Genomic DNA, 22,310 nt, shown 5'->3' with positions numbered 1-22,310 from the left:
GTGTTTAGCTCTCTGGGGTTGGGGTGTAGACCTAAAAATTCAAAACATTTTTTTGTACATCTGTGTTGAATCAGGGCTTATTTCTGATTAAGGTGGCTGAATTTTTAATATTAAATTCTTTTCTAAATTGATCACTTGTATTTAGGGACATCAGATGGAAATGTAGTTCTGCTCTAACACTGTTCACTCTGCTTAGGATACAAGTTAGCTGGGCTGGAAGGTTTCTGATTTTTCCTTCAGCTGTGTTTTGCCCCAGGTACAGCCTGTGACAACAGAGCATAGGCTCTTTGACCTACTCGTGGCATTTTCTTTCACTGCACATGAAAGACAGAGCATCACTGGGAGATGCTTAGGCTGCTGCTCTTTCCCTTGTCCTGGTGCTTGATGGGAAGTTCATCTCCTCTCCCTCTCCTGCTTGTGGGAGGCTGGGTGCTGGAGCATCTCAGGCTGATGGCACATGAGGCACAACTGAGATAGGCTTCCCAGGCAATAAAGTGCTATGGGAGATACTGGTCTGGTTTTGAACCCTGAGCTTTGAAGGGGAGTTTCTTCTGCTCTATCTTGCACTGAAAACTGAGCCAGAACAACAAGATCACCACATAAATACTGGGAAAAGTAGTGAATGCAGTGCAATCACCCCCAGCACATTTTGCGGGCAGTCCATAAGCAGCCAGACACACCCAAACACGGGGCATAAATAAAGGGGGACAGAGGAGAGAAGGAAGTTTGAGTTTTTAGTGCTCCTGGTAACGAGAGTAGCTTGTATTTCTCTGTCCTTCATTCCCAAGAGCAGCATCAAGCTGGGGCTGAGCTAGCAGTTAGTGGTCTACCAAAATCATCTCTGGTGAGCACTGGTTTTGTATGTGTGTCATCACCCCGGCAGCATCAGCCAGGAGGGTCCCTGACATTTTGGGGGTGCACAGGTGGACACTGTTGTGCTAAAGAAAGAGACCTAATGAGCAGCAGTGGATCTGAAGGGCCCAGATAATGATGCACGGCTGAGGCAGACAAGGCTGCTGGCTTGCACATCATACACACAGGCTGTGGGAAGTGCACAGCATGATGCTCCAAGCACAGTTTTCTAAGTGCTAAATGTGGGTTAGCCTGTTTATACCATATCCAGGAACCAGCAGGATGCTGTCCAGGCAGCAGGCAGGGCAGCAGGCTCACACAGTCCACACCAGGAAAGAGAGGGAGGGCAGCAACTGCATGTCCAGGGGAGTGCATAGGGCAGAAAGAGGTCCTGCCTCCCGAGACAGGTGAAACCACTCAATTTATAACTGAAGAAGGCTCGACAATGGTTTGGATTCCGCAGGATTTGTCACTGAACAAAGTGACTCCCATTGCCCTGGATCAGGGCTGCCACAACAGCTGGCTGAGAAAGCAGGGTGGGGGAGCAGGAGCACCACTGTCCCTCTGTGGGACCTTCACAGCCAGGGTGGTTGTGGCTGGAGTTTATGAGACATTTTTTTAGATGTGCTGTGCCAAGATGACCTGTGTTCATACCAAGTTTCAACTCAGCTTATGGCTGGGAGCTGAGGGCATGGGGGGCTGGCAGCAGACAGACAGCATGCTGGAGAGCAAAGCTGCCTTCTGGAAGTACCACTCGGATTGTCTGGGATGGTGGGATGGTGGGAGATGTGTGACAGGGACGTAAGTCACATCTGCACAGCACTGGTGATCATGATATACCACAAGTCATCTCTGGCAGCTCTGTTTGCCTGGAGATGGCAGCTGAGTCCACCTCCACAGTATTTTCAGACTGTTTCATGTCTGCTGTTTGTATGCTCTGTGGTAATGAAGAATTTTAATATTTAGTTTTTTTAAAGGAATGCATCATAAACCTTAACAACCTAAAAAATATTGTGGTTTCTCTGCCTGGGGTAACTGGATTTACCCACCCCACGTCAAACCTTATTCCCCATCATCGTCCACCAGGCAAGAGGAATGGCCAAGGACACCCTTTTCTTAGCCCCCAAGCCTAATTCTGTGACAGCCAAACATTTTGCCTTAATTCCTAGCTCTCCAACCAGAATCCCCTCAGCTCTGAATTAAAGAGATGACAGAAGCACTAAAAAGAAGGTTCCTTCTGTAACAACCGTGACTTCAGAATAAGTGGTCTCTTCTCAATATTAGCAACACGGAAACACTCCTGTTACCAGGCTCAACTCTGTGTACAGTCTGTGTATAACCTTTTAAACAGCTTTTGCTGTAAAACACAAGTCTGTGTTTGCTGTAACAGGAGCATTTCATTCCTCACAGTAGAATAAAAGAGTTTGCTGAAAGAGAAAGGGCATTGCAAGTCCCTGCTTTGTGCTCTGAATTCTTTTCCAGCATCTTCCTTTTAATACATCGCAAAAGGGGGGAGAGAAGAAAAAAAACACACATTAAAAAAAAAAAAGTGTTTTAGAGTGTTTTCCCAGGAAATATCACACAGTGAATTGAAACACCTTATCTACAAGGAGGTCCTGGTGGCAAGTGTAGAAGCAACACAGGAAAAAAATCAATACAGCCTGCAGAGATTAAAAACATACTGGAAAAACATAAGGAAAATGTAACAATTAATGCCAGTTGTACATATAATACGTGAAAACAAAGCAGAGAGGCATTAGTCTCTACACACAGATCTATTGGATAGGTAATGCTTTTATCTCAACTTGAAAATGGAAGCTTTATTAGACTGCTTCCCATCAGGAGGCATCATACCAAGAACAGTGTAAGGCTCTAACTAGCTGAAAGCCTCTTCCCCCCACACCTTCCATCCCAATCACTTTGCATACCCGTGAAATTCAAATGGCTCAGCTTCAGACTGAGGTGGTGTCAAACCAGGGTTCAGATTCACCAGCCTGGATGAAACCACCCACTCCCCCTCCAGTGGAAGGCATGAAGCAGCTGACCAAGATGCCTTGCAATAGGTAGGAGTTTTTTGTCTGCAATTTTAATAGCCCCTCCATGAAGTTGCAGCTAGAGATTGTCTTATCATTACATTGTATCATGCTGTAACACCTATTAATATATGCCTGACTTGAATAAAATGTCCTACACAAGTTTTAACTGTGGGGGATTTTGTAATTAGGATGCTCAGGCACAAAAATCAGGCAGATATTTAAGGTGTGGCTCAGTTGAATGGTTCCTCAAAACTCTCTTCAGTAGCTTTTCATTCCTACAATAATTAGACCAAATGTTATCATTTTATCCGGTATCTTGAGTGTAAACCTCAAGAAAAGGCATTAAACAGCTCCTTCTTACTCCAGCCCCTAATGTTAAAATGCATTTTGAAGTCTAAGCAGAATATTTGCATCCTCAGTTTTCTGGATCACAAACAATAAAGAGGAATACCCCCCTCCTCATAAAACTTACCATAACACAAATTTCAATAAAATTACACAAGACTCACAACAGTACTACAGATAAGGGTAAGCATCTGATAGCTGACAATACCTTCCTTCTGCTGCCTTCACATCAAAATAAATCAAGGTTTAGAAGTTTAGTTTTAAACCCCAGAAACCATGGGATTTAAAACTAAACTTACTGCTTACTCATCCGCTTTCTGACGCCAGCGAGTAGAGAGGCAGGTACAGGGTCACACAGGCACTGGTGGGTTGGGCACCTGGTGCTAATTCAAGGCAGTAAAAGAGCTAAGCTGACTAAACCATCTGAGAATCCTCCCAGTGAAGGAACTTTAAGAACTATGAGACCAAAAAACGTCCAGGCCCCTGTCTCATGTTTTGCACAATTTACATCCAAATACTCCCACCATACTCCCAGCATTGCACAGAGATCAGCAATGCAGCAGCATCTTTAATGGCAGTCTGTGCTAGACAGACACAAACAGGAACAGGCAAAGGGAGAGATTTCACAGAGTTGGGAGCTCTGTTTCGCAGAGCTTTCATGAACGGCTCTCGGAGCTAAGCTTGCTTTTTGTGGCCGGGGCACCTCATGCTTTGGCCAGGCTCCCATTTTAGCATCGTATAAATCCAAATGGATAAAGAACATACTTGGGCACTGGTGTTCCCACTACAGACAGGCTGCTTACCAGCGTGGATAAACAAAAGTACTTTTCATTTATTAGTTACTGGTTTTCATTCAAACTCCCAGAGTGCTGATTCTTTTACTTTGGACCACATCCCATGCTTCCACTGAAGCCAGTTTAAGATTCTCCTGACCGCATTGAGAGCAGATTCATTTGGAAACCGTTTGAAAGGCTCAGCTCTGCCATTCTCACAAAGAAGGTGTAAAGTGACTTCAACGGGTAACTCCCGAGGATGACTTTGCACAAGCCAAATTTGCAAGGTTTTAATGAGCTTTGGATAAGAGCAATAGCTTTTTTTCAGTAATGCTGTCCACTCTCAGCAATAAGTAATAAATATTCCCAACACCCCATGAGGCAAGAAGTCAGAGCTGGGGTTACTTTAAGACACATAAACTGCAGAAAACCTATTAAGGCTTCATCGCAAGCCAATGACCCAGCCAATGCTTGGAGTGAAGGCAGCCCTGGCTTTTAATGCACATATGAACCTGTTAGTGCTAAGGTTCAACTTTTTCCTGTCAGTCGTCTTGAGTGTTTACTAAATCCAGATGGCCTGAGGAAATAAATGAGATTAAAAAGAGGCTGTTTCATTCTCACACTTCCCAAAGCCCTCTTCGAAAGTTGAGTTGCTTCAGATAACACATGTACGTGCAGGCAATGGTGCAACCATTACAGACATGCTGGGGACTTCTTTTACCTTGTCCTCAGCAGAGCTTAAAAGCCTTTAACACTTCCACACCCATTGAAAAAAGGAACATGACATTCTGCCTTTGTTCCTATGGACAAATGCTGCCTAATCTCTGATTTTCCACTGCACAGCAGCTGTGAAACATTTTCACTGGCCTCTCCACAAGTCCTTGGTGGCATTTCCCAAATGGGAAGGATGAAGGGATCCTAACCTCTTTGGGGGTACAGGAAGGACACACACGGAACATGGACTCTGTAGTGATGGAGATGCGGCAAGTGGAAGCACTTGAGTTCTGAGAATACCCACCCACACCAGAGGCAACATACCCATGGATTTGGTTAGTCTAGAACTAAAGAAAAAGGCAGAGAGGGCAAAATCTTTAACATGTAAATGGATGTTATGAAAGAGGAATGAGTAACAACCCTCTGTGTTTCACACAGATGTAAAGATATGTTGAGCCTGGGCCACCATCCCCCTGGAGCACCAGGAAGCTGTAGTGTGCCCTTGTTAAGCTGTTAAGGAAGATATCAGAAAGGATTTAGGAGTTGCTCAATCCCATCTCAGTGGGGAAGAAGGATTGACCCAGCTCCTGAGGCTGGCCTAAAGCGGAAGTGCAGATATAAAGAGCCCAGCGGCTCTTTATATGGGGTGCAGAAGGAGAGATAGGGGTCTTTGCAGCCCCAGTCAGTAAACCAACACCTGGCCATGCTCCACACTGGCCCACAGGAGAATGGCATTCAGGTGTGTATCCTTCAGCAGAAAGCTGACCACACAGGACTGAGTGCTGCTGTGCTTCAGAGCACAGCTGAATGGGATGCATAAACACCAGGAAGGCACCCAGGGCACTGGAAGAGCGAGGAAGATGATGCAGTCAACTCATTTCATTTCCCACATGGTGTTTGTGGGCACGGGCTGGACAAGCAAGTCATCTTTGTATGAAAGACTGGCGAGATCTTGATTTTTTGCTTTTAATAGCTACTCTTTACTAGTAAGTCCTTCTCAGATCTCCTTACCTATGACTCTCATCCTTCTTCATTTTAATCTGATGAAACATTTCTCTTTGTGTGAGGAAAAAGCATCAGGTGGAGAGCTTCATATAGAATGAGAGGAGGGAATGGTGCTTGGGGTAAGGGGTTGCAGCTCGGGGAAGCCCAGATCACCGCTACCAGAGGCTGGGATGGGTCTCCTGCTTGCTCCCCACTTCAGCTCTATGCTTGCAAGTCAAAGATAACAGACTTCTTTTCTTTCAGCCATTTGTCTGGGAAGATTTGGGGTTACTACACATCCAGCAAGAGGTGGCCCAGGCCTCAGCAGAGATGCTGGCGCTTTACCATTGTACAAACAATAGCACCTCTGAGAAGCAAGCCCTTGCTTTGTATATTTACTTCGTTTCTTGTTCAAGCTTTGTTAGGGAACCAAGGCACTTAGGCTGGTTACTAAAATAAAGAAGTGCTATAAAAAGAGATCAGCTCTTGCAAGGAAATCCAAGCTGCAGAAACATGAACAAAGATCCGTTGAAAGGCAGTGTTAAATAAATACAAATTAATTTTGCATAGTTCCAAAGTCCTTCAGTCAATAAATGCCCATTCTCATTATTATTCAGTAACATTTAGCTAATATATTTGGATTTGCAAGGCAAACATTTTCAAACATTTTTCTAAATTAGCACAAATCTTCTCCTTCGTCTTTTCTTCATCTACTGTCAGCGGAGCAAATAATCAGAAAACAAATAGTACTCCACTTATAAATTTCTCTTGCCAAAGACTTGACCTCTAGAGACTTGACTTCACATTTGCTTTTCTGTAGAATTTAACAAAATTAGTCAAGCACAATTTGTTGCGTGTTTGTCTCTTTTCAAAAGCTCAGAAATGTCTAGCTCCGGTGATTAAAGGAAGAAGCAAGATTTTACTAATAATGTTTAAGTGAAAGGATATTAGAATGCAAGAAATATTTATTAATATCTACCTGTAGGTAAAAGCTTATAAAATTTCATCTTCTGTCAAGGCTGAGGTCATTCCCACTTACTGCCACAAAGTCAAAAAATAGGGAACAAATTCTAGCCTCAGATACCACTGCATCTTCCTGCCTGGGCTGTGGGTAGGATAGGCCAAATATTAAATTTCATAACAGAATAGCGCGCAAAACACCTGCATGATATGGCCCTACCCCGAGGCACAGACAACTCGAGATGATTATGTGTTATCAAAAGCTCGTCCTTTCCCCTCTTTCTCATTAGAGCCAGAGGAACGTACTCTGGCTGAACCATTTGCTGCATTGGGTGCAAGAAGGAGGCATCTGCATTTCAATAGGGTACTTGTCAAGGTTGACAGCAACTGGAGAGCTGCTTGTTATAACGCTGTGTACTCCAGTTGCCACTGTCTACAGTATGTGTCTTTTTACTGAAAGCACACTCTCTTGTCATTTGGAGGCCTTTAAAGCATGTGAGTCCCCTCATATGGGCTCAAACACCTCAGGAAAGGAGGAGCAGCAGAAGCTGTGGCCAGCTTCTTGAACATGGTTGTGCCTTCATATTTATGAATCAGACTTTCTGGTCTTGAATGATAATAAATGGGGGATTTGGAGATCAAAGGTAATTTGATTTCTGAAAGAGAGCTGTGATCTGTGATAAACATGCTACCTGGGTTTGTTTTAAGACAGAAACATCAAGAAAGTTATACAGTTATTGCACTGTTGCTTCCCCTGTAAAAACAATAAGAAGTCAGAAACTGGCAGGAGGGCTTAGGAGGGGCTGTCCCAACCATCACACACTGGCCAAAGTCAGCACAGCAATAAGGAGAATGTTTGGGAAGAGTCCTGACTGTCAACATCCAGCAAGAAGTGGCAGACACTGACCAAGTGAAAGAACTATTCGGTTCAATGGAACAAAAGAGATTTTTGCGTAGGAAATTCATACCTATTGCAGATCTGGCCTTCTATACTCTTCATGGTCCTATCAAGAACTGTGTATAATCATAAGTATTACTCCCCAACCCAACTAGACTGACGTTTGCAACCAACTCTGTTGGGCCACATCTAAACCAAACATGATTCAGCCACTATTTTGGCAGCTCCAAAAGAGAAGGTCACCATGGAAGCATAGTTAGCCTCTCTTTTTGTCAGCCTTTGACCTAGTGCTAAAAGGAGCTCCTGCTGGAGTTTGATGACACCCCATAGGAGTGAACCCTCTGAATTTCACTGGAATCGGAATCAGCACAATGGACAACACCACTGTTCACTGCCAGATTAGAGCCTAGGGGGATTGCATTCCATTTTTCTCTATGGAACTCTAAAATGCTTCATCCAAACCAGCATTAGCACTTGTATTGGGTGAAACCAGTGCCTGAAAAGAGTGTCCAAGCCAATAACTACTGTCAGTTGCTCTCTGCATAATTGGAGCAGGACAGCTAATAAAATATTCTCTGGAGGCTCATCCCAGAACCAATCACTTAGTACCAGCTGCTTCACTATGCCTTTTTCTCTCCCTTTCAATTTCTTCCATTTTTCCATCCACTCATCTCTTCTAAATTTCTTATGCCCTGGATTTCCTCTTACCCCTTGCTTTTGTGTTACTTTTCCATCACCACCTTTCAACATTCAGCTTATTCTCTTCCAGTTCCGCTCAGGGAAAAATTAAAGTTCATGAACAACATGCCTACAGGCTCCTTCAAATATAGCTTATCTCAAGTGGTCCATTTACCCCTTGGCCATTAAGCAATACCTTCAGAAACACAGCAAGTTCATTCTCTGAAAGATATATGAGGCAAGAATAGAGATACTGCCTGCCTAGTGCATGTGCACATTTATGGGCAATAAACTCAACAGGGAAGGCTGCCCTGTGGGTAAGTTCACCAAGGCAGGGTAAAGATGGCAATCAGCTTTGCTTTTTTCACTTTTTCCCTTCATATGCCTGACTAATGTCCTTGCACTGTACAGCTTTTCAGCAACGGTATCTATAGGTGACCATTTCACCATGCTTCCATTTGACATCCACCCTTCTTTCTTTACGGAAGAGTTTTTAGTTTCTCAAAATTTTGTAAAGAAACAACCCCTCCGCTTCTCAAAACATGTGGGTAAAAGAGATTTCTTGTTCTTTTCACCAGGCAGTGCTGAGCTGCTGAAGGGGCAAACAGTTGGGGTCAGCATTACACACGTGGTTAACAACAAAGCTGGCAAAAAAATGTGTCTTTTTACACTCTAACAGGACAAGCATCTTGTCTGAGCAGACTTCTGCATTTAAGAGACAAACTGTGGAAGCATCTGATTTTGTGCCATTCAGAGATATTTCGAGATTATTACATAATTATTGTAATCAATTTACTAAGACCACCGATAAGTCAAAAAACATTCTTCTGAAAGACAGAGAAAAAGACACACTTCCATGGTGAACTAGGATAGGCCAAACATTTTATCCATGTTCTGGTGTGCTTTCTAGCCAGGAGTCAAGACAGGTTAGTTGAACTCCATTTCACACTCTTCAAACACACAAGTGATTGGAGCAGCGCAGCTGGGCTCCCAGGTACCACAGCTTGTGTCATTCCCATGACCAGCAGTGTCCCTGCATGCTGGCACACACAGGAACGCTGCTGGAAGGTGAAAAACATATATGGCAGGTGAATGGTGGCTTCATTGATGCACTATGACCCTGGAAAAACTTATTAAAAAAAGGATATGCAACAGGGATCTTATAATCATCCAACAATCTAGTTCCTCAGTGCATACAGGGCTTTTTCAAACATATCTGGATGTCTCTGAGACACCACTGGTGGGCTCTCCTTAGTCTCTCCTTGAGAAAGTCTGGAATTCAGCAGCTGCCATGCTCTAAAAAAACTTGTAGGTTGGCTGAGACCCGCATTTTGCTGGGTTAAGACCTAAATAATTGGGTGTCCAAGCAAATCCATCAACCTCCCTCTGTGCATGTTCCCACAAATGGCAGCCCTGCAAAGCACATCCCTTCTGGCCTTCCCAGATGATCTGATGTTCAAACCATCATGTGCTTCGATGGATGGAAACACAACAACTCCTGGCTAAAAAGCACACCAGAACACAGATAAAATGTTCAAAAACATTTCAACGGCCTTCTGCAGCTGGAAGCCTAATTCACATTAGTACTTTCAAACACTTCACCCTGTGTTTCAGGCAAATTCAAAAGATATTGGGTCTAGTCATAATCAAAACCAAAACTTTGAAACTGGGCCGATTTCCACTGGCCTCAGCAGGACTTGGATCAGGCTGCCATTTATGTTTGAAACAATGTATTTGAGAGCCTGCACTAAGCAAGCCTGTTCTAAATATTACCTCAATCATGTGTTTATATGGAATTATTGTGCTCCTGTAACTTCACAGAGTATTATATATGACCAAAATAGCCACTCCTTTATGATTCCAGTTGTCCAACTACTCATGGCAGCTAGAGGTACCTCTCAGCCTAAGGGACAGCTGCCGATGACTCAGAAAAGATTGAACTGTTTCAAATGTTTTTCTTTCAAGGATGAAAATAATTTGTCCTCATTCTTCTAAACACAAGCCTTTTAGTTTTGAGCAGGATTTTTTTTGTTTGCAGGGTATTTTTCTTTGTTTTAATGTCACGACTGGCCTTCTTCATTGTTATGGGAAAAAAAAATGTTGGGAACCAAACCAAGACAAAATAACCTGCTGAAAGCTTCACCAAGTATAAAAACCAACAGAGGATTAGTCAGCTGCTCACAAGGAGTTAAAATTGCTGGGAGTAATTACTAAGCACCTTCCAAAATAAACAAATAATAAAAATAAACAAAGAAAAGTTTGTCTGTCTTAATCTACTGTGTTATCACTTTGTTTGCCCAGAAAGCTTCTGTAATTTTAATAATGTGAAAAATCATTTCTTTGTCCTTATGGACAAAAAGCCTTTTGCAGCTCATTGTACATTGCAAAATCTTGACTGTAAGGTGCTTTGTAATTTAGTTCTGATATACACCTTGGCTAACAGGTGTAATTAAAAACCCATTATAATCATCCAACAAGCAAATCAGAGCAGTCCCGAGAGGAGCTGAGCTGTGAGAGCCTCTATTTATAAAATCATATTTAATGTAGTCTTATCTCTACACTGAAAAAACCATCTGTTTACCACACTGTAAACAAAAATATTAACGTTCCCTGGCCTTTTTGTCAGAATGACTCATGATGGGATCTGCCACATATGCAATTAAGGTGTAGCAGAAAAACTGCCTAATTTCTAAGGAAACAACTACAAAAATATCGTATGTTTGCTCCTGGTTGATACTTCCAGCTCAGGAGTGAGAAAACAAGGACTGACACAGGGGGAGCTCGGAGGATTTAAGAGAGGCTTGGTCAACAATGTGCAGCCTCTTTGTTTTTATGCCTCAGCCCAGGCATAATAGAGGTGGCAACAATCTTCTTTCCTATGATTTTGTCTTCAGATTGCAGGAAAAATACATATTGCCTCAAGTGTTAATGAGCTCAAATTAAAAATAAACCAAAGACAAAACAAGCATAGACAAACACCACCAGCACCATAACAGAGCAATAAGCATATTTGCATAATCCACTCTCTCCCATGCATTCGTAGATAACCACATCTCATATCCAGAAGATGAGTTGCAGTTTGTGCTACCACGAGGATAAAAATGGGAATATAAGCACTTTATGGTTTAAGAAGTTCAACTAAAATAACACAATGAGACCAACAGAAATTGGCCATCAACAATTGTCATTCTAGGAAAGTCAATCATGAAGTCAAATCTTTTCCACTGCCCCTGTGAAATCATGCCCCCCACCAGTATAGCGAATCTAAAACTGGTGGATAGACACTAAGCTGAGCACCAGGATCAGGATGGACACTGGTGAGTGGTGCTGTGCTTTGTTGCTGCTCTCCCTGGGAGCGGGACACCTCCAAACAATGCCACAGTGTGGAAAACCCAAGGTGTTCAACTCAACATTGGGAAACCCACCAGCACTACCAATGGTGCTGCACAGTAAGATCTCCTGGGGAGCTTCATGGACCAGAATGACATATCACACCTGAATTCTTGTGTGCATCAAAACCAGAATAATGACAAGTGCTGGAGCTGGAAATGCTCTGAGCAGGTAGAGTCTGGAGCCCAGCACTGCCCATGCAGTCACAGGCAGGGGTAGCTGGAGCTCTGCTGGGAACCTGGGCACCCAGAATCACCCACTGCTTTATGTCAGCCCGGGCCAGCTGCCATCCAAACCTGGGCCTTTCTTCCAGCCCACATGTAATGATTATCATCCTCTTGCTTCATTTTTGTCCCTTTGTTAGTCCACAGAGTCTCATTCCTACTACACTGCTAGAATGAAGCTAGAAGCTTCTCTTCAGAGATAAAACTCTATTTCCCTATTTTATTTTGGCCAGGCTTTTATAAGGGTGGATATTAAATGCATCAATAATTATATTTTTGAGAAAACAGATAATTGCCTATAATTAAATGTTGATAAAGCACATGAAACAGATGAGCAGCGTCCCAAGAACCTGAGGAAATTAGATCAGAAAAGTTTTCACAGCAAGGACAAGGAACTGAACCATCCTATACTGCCTGGTTTATTTACTTCCACTTTTCATATGGAGAAAGCATCAGGGTGTCTATATGGTTTCCACTTTCCAAAGACAGGTTTTTATTTTCGGTGTGTTAACATGTCAATATGCAATTGGGGAGCCTCATATGCAAAGTCCAGAAGGAAACAATCAGATGGCACTTTTGGTTCCTTCAGAAGTGCCCATGTATGGAGTATGTGTAAAGCACACAACTGCTTGCCTGGGCAAAAAGGTATCCTTGAGCTCCAGGTTTCAAAGTCATGAAATACTGTGATAAATTACCAGAATGGGAAAGTAAAACCAACACATGGTGAGGCAATAACATGCACAAGTTCACTGGAAAAATGTCCAACTGTCTTGTTCCCCAAACCTGAAGGCAGTAGGTGTGCTTTGCTACCAGACATCTTCATAAAAAACCCTTGCTGCATGTGCTCCAAGCCATGGCCAACACTCTGTGGCTGCTGAAGTCAATGAATAACTTCTGACACCCAAAATGGCAACAGGATCCTGTCCTGTGTGACAAACCTGTGCTAATGGTCCCCCGTCCAGGCATGTGTGGCTAACTTTCAGCGTCTGCTCTTCTTGTGAACTGGAGCAGAGGGTATCTTAATTCAAATAGAAGTGATTGATAACGATTGTCTACGGAGCTCTCATGGCTGAGCCACCTACAGCAGCAGAATTACCTGCTGCGTGTTCATTTCCAAGCGGATCAGCTGATAAACAGATGGTATGTGGCTTGCTTGGGATTACATGATTACAGCTAACAGCAAAATATACCTGGTTAAGAGAAATCACAGGACAATCCAGTTTTCAAGTGCTGTTTTTCCTTTGAAAACACTTCCAACTGACTCCAGCTACATAGCCGAGCCATTTCTCTGCTCTTCTCAATAGCACAGTTGAGTAAAAAGGGAAGGATTTCCTCTGATGTTCACTTGAGCCAAAAAACCAAAACAACCTCAGAGCTGAATTTACCACTCTTCCATAACCACCAACTATCAGAAGGGACTGTCTGAGATCACAACCGACACACAAAGAAATTAATTTGGTGTTGACACTTCACGGTGCTTTGAGACTGTAAATCAGAGGCTGCTTGGCAGGTAACAAACACCACCTTTCTTAAACACAAGAACACAGCAGCTGAGGAGACCTTTCCGAGTCATCAGGCACAGTCCCCCACTATCATGGATTGCAGCAGCTAATATCCCTGTTTCCTTAATAACCCTCATTATCACAGCAGCTAAGCATCTGGCAAAGTACACAACACTGGCACTGTCTCCCCACAATGATCTGAGCCTGTGTGTGTGCTAAGAGGGAAGAGATATGATTTGTACATTTTGATAGACTTGTGAACTTCTGAAAACAGACAACAGTCGCTTAGAGCCCAAAGGAAGCCTGGGCAGGAAAGATCTTTGAAATATCTCTCAGACAAAAACAGATACAAAGCAAATTATTCTGTCCCACTGTATACCTGAAAGGATCACATTATATTTAGGCAACACATTCCTTCCATCCAAAAGTTTAGTCCCAGACATTAAAAAGAACAAATAAATCTTTCTAGTTTTAAAAAAGTCTATGTACTCAGCTTAGACAGGCACACAGCAGTGTCAAGTGAAGTGTGTATTCCCTGCGATAATAAATCTCATAACGGAAATCAAAGCCAAGTCGAACTGCATGTTAGGCATTAAGTGTGTCCCAAACTGCTCATCTTGCTAAACCTTCATAATAAAATAACATTACAGTCTGTAATTACATGGTACAATGATGCCACAGGAGTAAAGCCTAAAGAAAGGCTTAATTTTCCAGGATTTGCAACAAGTGCGAATTGGCATGGGACTTAAAAGGCATTCACAGTCTGGACCCAAGCCTAGGTGCAAATAGGACAACTGTATGTGACATAAACCAGGCAAATGGTGTGAGTTTGTGCTCAGAGCTGCCAAGCAAGCACCAGGAAGGGAAGCTCCCAAAGCCACCTAGATTTATTAGAGCTGCCTGTTGCTCCTACGGTGCTGTTTCTGGCACACCTGAACAGAGGGATCTGGAAAGGTTTGGAGATTTTTTTGCACTGTTGTTTCTGACCAACTGTTAAACAATGGCAGCTAAAACAAGGAAATGAAGAAAGATGTCAAAAATGCAAATAGTACTCCTAACAGTAACCTCCATTCCTGTGGAGAAAGGTAGTACATGCTCAACTGCTTCAGCACAAGGCAAACCATCTCCTGGAAGGGCCCGTCTGTGCAGGGTCTGCAGAGGCACCCTGGAAGACCTTGGGTGAGATTCACAGCTTTCAGATTGTTAAAGTTTGGTTCAATCAGTCCTCTTGCTCAGCTTTTCCACTACCTTCTCATGGAACTTGTAACCCATGGGATACTTCACTGCTGTGAAGTCAATAGAAAATTATGAAATATCATCCAAAAGTTCATGGAACAAATTGTTTGGGAACAAGCGCAGCCAGAAGTATTAAAAAGAAAATTTCAATATCTGACTAACAGAACATTTTTGGGATTATGTCAACATTTAATTTTTCTTCTTTCAGTGACCTGAAATATTTCATTTTGAACCAAGCTGTGCCAAAATCAAAAGAAAAATAGAACAGTGTTATACTAAGGTGAAATAAAATGACATATTTAGACTCTGCAGAGAGAGCCAACATTTAGTAGAAAAGCAAGGTTTATTTCAGTCATTTTGATTTTGTAATACCATCACCTTCCCATTAAAATTATCTTCAGAATTCTCTACCAAGCCCTACAACTGTGTGACACATTCGAGTTTTACACAATTCTGCAGATTTTTACTTATATTATACTTATGGATCAGAATTTAACCCTTAAGTTACACTTGAAATGAAGTACCTGTATTTTAGTACCCTATCTCAACCTCAGCCATTTATTTTTTTCAACAGTCTTGCTCAAAAAAATCCTGTTACAAATACAGACTCCATTTTACTGAGCTAAAAATATAAAATTTTATGCAGATATTTATACAATAGAATAGAATATATTAATTAGATTCTTAATATCTAGGACTTCTTATTAGATGCTTACTTATCTAGGACTTAAGAGCACAGGAATTGTGCATAAAAAACTTGATCTCATTTGTCATTTCTCTGTGTATTCTGTACCTTTTTTATGCACCAAATTTGTATTTGAGGAGCTGATGCAGAGTAAGCAACCGATCCAAAGGATGTCTGCTGCAGATCAGAGGGAACAATTTCAGCCTGCACTTCTTAGGATGATGAAAAATCCCCACAGTAAAGAGTAGAACAGCAGAACTAAAAGTTGTGGGCTTGAACCCAGGCTGTGGGGTTGGAGGAGCCATTCCTGACTTTCTCCCCAGCAAAAGCAGGGCAGTATTACTCATCTGTGTCCCTCGATCTGCTCCAGAGTTGTATCAGCAAGAAGGAAGTATTATTAATTTACAGACATGTAAGGCCCATAAGGGTCACATGAATAGCAATAGGGGAGTGAAGAGGTGGTGGTTCTTCAACAAAAACTATCCAGCATCAGGCACAGGGCAGTAGGTCAGTCATGGGGTCCCCTGAACCGTGTGGGAGCTGCATCCAGGTGTCCGGACAGCCTCCTCACAAACTCCAGCTGGGCTGGAGAAATTACTCATTATAACATCTCTAGAAATGCTTTTGTATAATAGGATGACTATGAGAAGTCTCCCTACAGACTTCCCTGATACATTCTTCCCTTACCCACTCTTCAGATGCTTTTGGCAAACACTAGTGAAAACAGACTCTTGAGGTGTGGGGTTAATTGCTCTCCCTTTTCTGTATGCATAAATATTCTGCAGACAGAGAATTGCTATTTCCAGAAATACACAAATCAAGTTAAAGTTTCATATCCCCAACTCATGGATAATTTCAGAGCCTGAATCATCTGGTTTGCAGCAATTAAAACAAAAGGCGCTTGTTCTAACGCATTGTTTTCACACTAGAAAGCCCAGTCTGCCTTCAGCTGTCTTTACCAACTAGGAATTCAAGAAGAAAGAAGCTATTAAAGTTTTCTCTACCCAGTTTAAATGTGGCACAACACACATTCCTGGCCAACTTTTCAGACTAAACATCTTAGTAAATTCTTCCTGACAATAGTTAGTGACAAGCATGTCAAAACCAACAAACTCAGTCACATACAAGGCTTATCAATAATTTAGGCTTTTCCCCCCACGAGAGACTGTGTGTTTTGCAATAATGAAATATATGATTTTAAAAATAAATAATAGGCTGTTGTCAGCCCGATTGTAGCTAGAAGTTATGAATTTGATTGATTGAACATTTGAGTTCATTCTCTCTAGCAAGATCAAAGCGAAACTCTTCCATTTGCCCAAGGCCACTTGCAATTTATTTAGAGATTGTGTTCATATCCCAGCAGGTAGCAATATTGGACTGAGGTACACAGAAAATCAGCTCTTTGAGGTTTTTTCTGAGTCCAAGGGATGCAACAAATGAGATTTTTTTTAGTTCATTAAATCATTAACCACTTAATCACTAAAAAACACAACATCAGTTGCATTTTCCCTTAGCTAGGTATAACAAGGAAGCAGTCATGGTATCGAAAACCTCTGTTTTAACATTGATGCCTTTGTCACATATGACAAGTCTGTAGTTTTTATTATTATGGTTATTTTCCCCCTCTCCCTTTTTGGTTTAATTATCATGGCAGAAGGTAATGACACCCAAAAGGGACAGAAATATGAATGGCAACGGGAAATCCTTTTAAGAACAACATGGAAAATAACACATGTGCATGAAAGCATGTTTGTATAGCAGATATTGCAAGCACCCTAGTGAGAAAGAACTCCAAACAAATCAGCCCAGACTAATGTGAAACCTTCAGCCACCCTGAGACACAGCCAAGATGAGCTGTTTTCCCCCCTCCCCAGATAGCATTCACATGCTGACTATAGAGGTTTGCAAGGCTCTCTCGCCAAAAAAAGAACCATTCTTTAGCTGTCCTGTATTCGTCCTATATAAGATTTGGGGATTAGCAGCATTAAAAGGAACAAAATCCAAGCCAACGCGAGCAGGGTCAGTGCAGGCGGCCGAGCAGCAGCTTGGCTGGCAGCGATGCACTCGCATGCAAATCAGCAGCGCTGCGCCGGACCTGGCGGGGCTGCCAGCAGCACAGAGCCAGCGGCCCAGAAAGCCTGCACAGACAGAAAGATAAGGATGAGCTGGGAGCAGGGAAGGAGGACTTCCAGGAGTCGGGTGAACCCACCTTGGAACACGAGAGAGGGTTTGCAGGATGCATAGCGGGTCCAAGCCGGGCGATCAGTGGCCGGGAAGAGGACAGCCAGCGCTGTGTGGTCTGGGCGCCTGGTTCAAGTTCACAAATCGTGCCACTTGTGGCCTTCACACCTTTTGCCAACAGGCAAGACCTGTATCTCCCAGTCAAGTGGATGAAAGACATCTCTTGGTCTGATGACAACTTGGATGAGGTCTAGATTTGAGGCTGTGGTTAAGTGCAGCTTCAAAGGGCTTTGTCTCCGCTAGTGAAAGCATGGACTGGGAGCAGACCCATCCATCCATGGGTCAATGAGCAGCAGTGGTAGGGTCTTCTCCAGAGGGGCTGGCACTATCATGCTAAAAAGCAAAGGCAATGGGTGTCTTGTTCTTTCTCTGCAAGAGTGCTCCTTGGATCTCTGAACCCCAGCGAACAGAAGCAGAAACCAGGAATTAGGGACCCAAGAGGTTTAAGAAAAAAAAGCATTAAAAAATTAAAGATCTACTTGTACAAGTTATCTCACAGTAAGGGCTGGGAACAGAACCAAGCAGTCCCAATCCTCCTGTTCCCAGTTCTCCTGCTCATTAAGGAGAACAAGGTTACTCCAGTTGTGGAGAAACACAGTTGGAAGCACAATTAGACTGGTTGCAGAGGTGCTGCTCCAGACTGGGGGAAAACATGGCACTGAGGGTTGTCAGGTAAAAGTGACAGCTATCATCTGCTCATGTTATCTGAAAAAAAAGAGAGAAGGAAAAGCTGAGCAAACGCAGCAGTGTCAGAGGGGTTTCTCACATACAGTATCTTCAACCTAAATGCAGAGTTAAAGGGTGAGTGTTTTCTCAAAAAAATCCAAACTTCATTAAAGTTTCCCATAACAGACCAGCTGGCCAACAGTCCAGCTAAGTAATTCTTCAAGACAGACATACAAGATGTTTATCAAATAACACACAGGCTGTACCCAAAAAACAGCTCCTCACAGTGATCACCAGTCACTAGAGGGCATTTATGTCCATGAAGATGTCAGACCCAATTTTTTCAACAAAGGTATGATTAGTTAATGAGGCTTGACTATTCCTAGAGTTCAGCTAAACAGCTGAACATGATCATGGGGAAGAAAACACATAAGCACAATTAGCAGAGTTCTTCACAGACTTTCAGAGATGTTGACAGCGAGTTACAAGATCAAGCCTGGTTCATTTTCTTTGTGGTACAGCCTGAAGGACAGAAAAAGCAAAATGCTTCAAGGTCCCAAGGCAGAATTAGTGAAGATTTAGGTCCCTCAGGATGAAGGGATAAGAGCAGAGATTCAATCTGCCTGCAAAAATGACCTGAAGGGGTGACCAGATTCTCACTCAGAAACAGGAACATAATATGAAGAATGGAAATAGTATTTTGGATCTCAACAGGTACAAAATGGTCAGTCTGGGCATCTCATCAGGTAGGAACTTAATCAGGAGCTTACATGTATGTTTCATGGTGTCATAGCTTGGATATAAATGCTTCCTGTATGAATCAGATTTTATTTAATAAGAAACTAGAAAGGTAAAGCTGCAGGTAAAACAAATCGAAGCTGAAGAACTGCCTTGAATAACATAAAGGAGACATGAGAGAAACATGCCAAGGCTACTACTTCTTAAAATTTTATTTCCACTACATCCAATCTTAAAGATTTTTTTTTCATAAGTGCCAGTGCCCAGGTGATTAAGATAAGAAAAGAAATCAAACTAGACCACTGGTACTCTCTGGAACATATGAAGAAACTAGATATATTTAGAATAATTGATGGAAAGCTGGATAATAACATTATTTTGCCATCAAAAACCTTTTCTCTAAACACTGTCTACCCACCATTGAGATAGACCCATTTGGTTCTAAACACTTCTGATTTCCGGGGCAGATTGCCAAAAGTTGTGAAACATGGGCTGATCTGTGCTAATACAGAAAGTGAATTATTTTAAGTCAGAGCCTAAGACACAGAACTTCAGTGATTATTTCAGAAAGTGAGCCTTAAGGCTGTGGGCAGAGCAGGTGTTATCCTTTAAAGAGAGGAAAACTATTGGTCTGGCATTAGAGAAAGTGATGGAGTGGCTCAGCACATTGCTATGGAAGACTCCACCATTTTTGCCTTTTGTGCTGGAAATACAATTGCTTAAGTTAACAGAAACATTAAACAAAATGAATTCTGAATATACCAACAGTTTTGAATCAATGGTTTAAATCAGCTTTCCCTTTTCTCAAACTCACTCATCCATTATTTGTTCAACCATGACTAAATATTCCATGTAAGGAGAAAAAAATTAACCACTGAATATTGGAGCAAATCTGAGCAAAAACCCTGTAGCCTCCAAAATCACCTGCTAGTTAATGAACAAAAAAATTAAAGTCTTGCTAATGACAAAAGATTAACATCATTGTAGTCCTGCTGGTCTAAAAATACAAGCAAGACAGAAGCAGTAAGGAAGAAGTTACCTTATATTAAGCCAAATGGCATTGCCTCTTCTTGTAGCCCTTGCTTAGATACTTTAATAATTATGGCTAGAGCATGGAAGGTAAAGTTCACCATTTATACAGGAGACTACCAATATTTCCACTTTCACCATCTTTCTAGCTGGTTTAGTCCCACAAACTCTGCCTCATTATTAACGCAATGTGATCTTCCCCAAATGGATATTTTTGCTCCCTTTCAATCCAGGTGTCTGCCCACATATCCCATGGCCAAGACAAAGGAAGGAAAGTTTGGGCTTTTTTTACTCTTCTGAAAAAAAAAAATCCATTGCAGAGAAGAGAAGGTTTTACCATCATCTAAGAACAGCTGAAACTACAGAAAGGCTGATCAGCATTCAGTGTATGAGAAGGTGCAAGCAAGTGTAAAACAGAACTTAAATCAGTGAGACAAAACTTCAATCCAGGAAAAAAACTGTAGGCTTAAGGCCTGGTGAAAGTTCCTGTTTCCAAAGATAATTGGAAGTTTTGTAACTGAGAAAAAAGAAAGAAAAGTCACATTTCACATCAATGAGGTGGAAGAAAGTTCTGGTTATCTACCTTGGCAGGGAAATGGTAATTAATGAAAATCTCTCACATTCTCTGACCACTGCCAGCAATGGTTGACAAGCTAAAACTGGCACATAATGATAGGCTAAAAAATGCTGCATATATTGGCAGCTCTTCCTTTTCCTCTTGGTATCCCCCAGCTGCAGGATTTATTTTTAGTTTGTTTAGAGATTTTGGATTCCTCCACAGGTGTCTTGTTCTTGCTTTCGTACCACAGCATGGTGGGGTCCTAGCATAAGTTCCCAGACATTTAAGAAAATAAAAAATAAACCAGTTGTAGCTGTAGCTGGAGGTCTAATCCATAGCAGCTATTTGTGTTTATCATGTGACAACAGATAGACTTGTTTAAGCAGTAATCTGGTGAAACAACTTGGAGCTGTCTCCAAAATGAAAATTGAGTCCTGGACCTGCAACTTCTAAATTCGTAACCATCTCATGAAGGCAGAAGTCCAGAGTTAAGCCTGAAGAGAACCATAACCAGCTGAAAGCATGAACCACAAAATTCAGGGCTGAGATCACAAACCAGTGGCAAGTGCTAAGGAAAGATATGGGAGTCCTTTGTAATACCAATAAGGTGCAGCAAGCATTTCAGAGGAACACTTCGCCTGTAAACTACTGAAGCAGGAACTTCTTGCCAGGCTTGTTTACCCTTCCCATCCTCACACTCAGTATTTTTCCATTCTTACCCCACATATCGGTAAAGTTTGCTTTCTATGTCACACAGAAACTGGAGGCTGCTCCTAAGAGCATGATGATGTGACAGTATGAAATTCCATTAATTGTTTCAAATCAGAGCCACAAATACAGCATCCTTTCAGAAAGGTCTGTATGTGTAACAGAGCCAAATTTACCCCTTAACATCTACAAAATGCCCTGGAACATTCAAATAGAAGGCTTTAGAGAAGTTGACAGAGTAATAATTAAAGCTGACTGCTCCTATTTCAGCTGAAGAAACCCCGACCTTCAGTTCAGGCATGGAAAAGCTGATAGTGAAAGCATACCTAGATGGGTGCTGTGCTGACTGTGAAGCTGCATTAGAGCCCCCAGTGGAATTCCAGGGTTTTTCCTTCCAGTACGTTGTGCAGTGTAAAGGAAAACCAGCCTCTGTGCTTGTGCTGAAGACCTAAAAGGTCAGTGACAAATCACCACGTAGGATACAGATCCTGTTTCTCCACTTTCGTTTTGTTTTCCCGAGCACACTGAAAAGAAATCAGTGAACCTACAAATGTGCTGCTCTGACCTCTAACATTGTTCTCTTGGGCTCAGACAGCAGTGCTGCTCTGAAGCAGCTCCAAGCTGGCATGGCATTGTGGCATTGACATGCAAATGAGCAAAACCCATGGAATATCTTCCAGTCCTTATGAATGCTTGATTTTTTTTTTTTTTGTGGTTTGTTTTTTTTTATAGGCTGTATTTACTTTTTGATGCTTTCATAGTCTCCCAGAATAACTTAGATGTATTCCTGCTTCAACCGCTACTTTTTTTTTCCCCAGCAGACTTCAAGGCTTAGTATGTGTTTGTTTATATATACATATAGATGTGTGTAAATTCAGCTTACTTTATGAACATGAATATTTGAAGCATTTCGACTACAAGAAAAAGCATATGATGATTCTTTGAAATTCCTCAGTGTAAAACAACTGCAGCTGCCCCTGTCTTGCTTTAAAATCATCAGAAAATCTGAGACCTAACACCCAGCAATGATTATTCAGCTTGGATGAACTGGCAGCCTGTGAAGCACACAGGAGGGAAAAAAAGAAATACATT

Source organism: Corvus kubaryi, unplaced genomic scaffold (assembly GCF_017639235.1).
Source record: "Corvus kubaryi isolate FWS band 111438036 unplaced genomic scaffold, C.kubaryi_AGA036_p1.0 138, whole genome shotgun sequence".
NCBI lineage: Eukaryota > Metazoa > Chordata > Aves > Passeriformes > Corvidae > Corvus > Corvus kubaryi.
Note: the sequence above shows the minus strand (reverse complement) of the source record.